The sequence below is a fragment of the Lathyrus oleraceus genome, chromosome 3 (genome assembly GCF_024323335.1).
Source record: "Lathyrus oleraceus cultivar Zhongwan6 chromosome 3, CAAS_Psat_ZW6_1.0, whole genome shotgun sequence".
Taxonomy (NCBI): Eukaryota; Viridiplantae; Streptophyta; class Magnoliopsida; order Fabales; family Fabaceae; genus Lathyrus; species Lathyrus oleraceus.
Window position 1 is genome coordinate 175422116 of NC_066581.1, and position 3013 is coordinate 175425128.

Below are 3013 nucleotides of genomic sequence, written 5' to 3' on the forward strand. Positions count from 1 at the left end.
ACCGTAGTGTCTAATGTTTGTTCCCTGTATCAGGCAGTTATTGGTCCCAAGCGAGTCCACAGGTACCCGACAAAGAAAAATCGTCCACAGCTAGCGATGGACCAAGTACAGAAAGAGCTGGCTGATATGCGTGAAAGGATGGATCAGTTCATGACATTGATGACTGGTATGGCAGAAGGCCCGATCCGGAGGTGGAGATACCAAATGCTGAAGGAAACCCTGGTAACCCTGGGAACGCTGATAACCCTGTGAACACTGGTAACGCGGGTAACGCAAATGCTGATGGAAACCCGGGTAATGTTGGCAACACATGGAATGTTGGAAATGGTATTGGCGGAAGGTACAATGTGAATCAAGGAATTCGGATTAACGGGCACCCCGTTACTGAAGATTATCAGTATGATCAATTTTCTTTGCATGACGAGGCCCTCGAGACCACTCGCCGTATGGATGAGCTTGCTGAGAAGCTCAAATCTTTGGAGTCTCAAAATTCCTTAGGCTTTGATGTCACAAATCTTGGTCTGGTTCAGGGAGTAAGGATTCCTCACAAGTTCAAACCCCCTACTTTTGAGAAATACAACGGGGCTTCTTGCCCACGCACTCATCTCCAATCTTATTTGGGAAGGTTGGGAGCTCACACGGAAGATGAAAAGCTGTGGATGTACTATTTTGAAGACAGCCTAACTGGAGCTTCTCGTGAATGGTATTCTCATTTGTCTCCTACTACCATCAAGAGCTGGAAAGACTTGGCAGAGGCTTTTGTCAAGCAATATCAATACAACTTGGACATGGCTCCAAATCGGACCTTGTTGCAAGGTATGTCTCAGACTGCCAAGGAAACCTTTATAGAGTATGCTCAGCGTTGGAGACAGATTGCTGCATCCGTCCAACCCCCTATGTCTGAAAGGGAGATGGCGGACATGTTCATGAACACTCTTTAAGGTAATTATATTGAGAGATTGGCTGTTTTCCTGTCAATCAGCTTTGTAGAGATAGTAATTGATGGAGAAAGAATCGAGAGTCTGTTGAAGATGGGCCGAATTCAAGACAATAGTGCTTCCAACTCATCAGGTCCCAAGAGACCGTTTGCTGGTAACGGTCAGCGAAGAAAAGAAGGCGAGGCAAGCGTTGTGTATGCCGGCAGAGGCAGGGGTAGAGGACGCCCTAATTATTATCAAGATCAAGTGGCCGCAGTCACTATTCCAACACCTGTTCCTCAACCGCAATATCATCCGCAACAACAACCCAGGTATAACAATCAACAACAAGGAGGTAATCTGGGTCAGCAGAGACACTATCAACAACGTCCAAGGCAGACGGACCGGGTCATCAAGCCAATCCTAATGCCTTATTCAGTATTACTTCCCAAGCGGATTGACATGAATCTGGTTACGTTGAGAATTCTGGCCCCACCAATCGATCCCAATAATTTGCCTAGAGGTTATGATGTCAACGCCAGATGTGCTTTTCACTCCAACGCACCTGGCCATACTACAGATAATTACAAGGCTGCCGAAAACGGATGTGACAGTTTGAGAAGGGGTATTCAGCAACTGATAGATGAAGGTTGTCTTTAGTTCGATCAGGTCCGTCCAGTGAAGAATGATGTATCGACGGTGGTGTTTTATTTCACTCCTAAAGAAATATATGTTCCCGAGAGACTCGCTCCGACAATAATATATTTCCCAGAAAGTACAGAACCAGCAGCGGTGAACATCGAAAGTTCAGCACCAGTTGCAATTTACTCTGACAGCCCTCAACCGACTTTGGTTGGTCCGGTCACCATCACAATACTAGGACCCGTTCCGTATGAGAAAGACAGTGCTATCCCGTGGCACTATGGGGCTGATATCTACTGCCAGGGGCAGAAAGTTAACGAAAAAGACATTGACATTGGTAGCTCCGCTGTAGACAATGTTGGAGGGGTTGGTGGCTTCACTCGCAGTGGACGCCTATTTGCACCATCAATATTACGCGCGAATACTGAAGCCGAGGCAGCTGCCAAGGCTAAAGGGAAACAGATGGCTGCCAAAGAGGTTACTACTGAGGAAGATCCTCCTAAGACCGCATTCGAGAAGGAAGTGGATGAGTTTATGAGGATTATCAAGAAAAGTGACTACAAGGTAGTCGACCAGCTAAATCAGACACCCTCAAAGATCTCCATTCTCTTACTATTGTTGTGCTCTGAGGCGCACAGAGCAGCCTTGTTGAAAGTACTGAATATGGCCTATGTTCCACCGGAGATAACTGTTAACCAGCTGGAGTCGGTAGTTTCCAATGTAAACGCTAGCTGGGGGCTAGGTTTCACCGATAATGACCTGACATCTGAGGGCAGGAATCACAACAAAGCCTTGCATATCATAATGGAGTGCAAAGGGGTGGTGCTTTCCCATGTTTTGGTTGATACAGGCTCTTCTGTGAATGTTCTTCCAAAGAAAGCCTTAATGAAGTTGGATTGCGATGACACCATCCTGAGGCCAAGTAACTTAGTTGTGAGGGCTTTTGATGGCTCTAAGAGAGCTGTCTTTGGCGAAGTTGAGTTGCCAGTTAAGATTGGACCGCAGGTATTCAAGAGTACCTTTTATGTGATGGATATCCAGCCTGCCTATAGCTGTCTGCTAGGTCGGCCTTGGATTCATGTTGCCGGTGTTGTTACTTCTACCCTCCACCAGAAGCTCAAATATGAACTAGAAGGTCAGGTCGTCACTGTCTGTTGTGAAGAGGATATTTTTGTTAACCACCTATCTACATTTAAGTATGTAGATATGGACGGCGAGATGCACGAGATGCTGTGTCAGGGCTTCGAAGCCATAAACATCAATGAGGTCGCGCCCGAAGCTGTCTTTTCACCTGAGTTTAAGAAGGTTGGGACTTCTGTCTCTTCATACAAGCAAGCTGTCGAAGTGGTTAAAGCTGGTAATGCCCAAGGCTGGGGCAAATTTGTGGAGCCAATCATCAAAGAAGACAAGTTTGGATTGGGGTATGCTCTGGGATCTCAGAAGAATGAAATCGG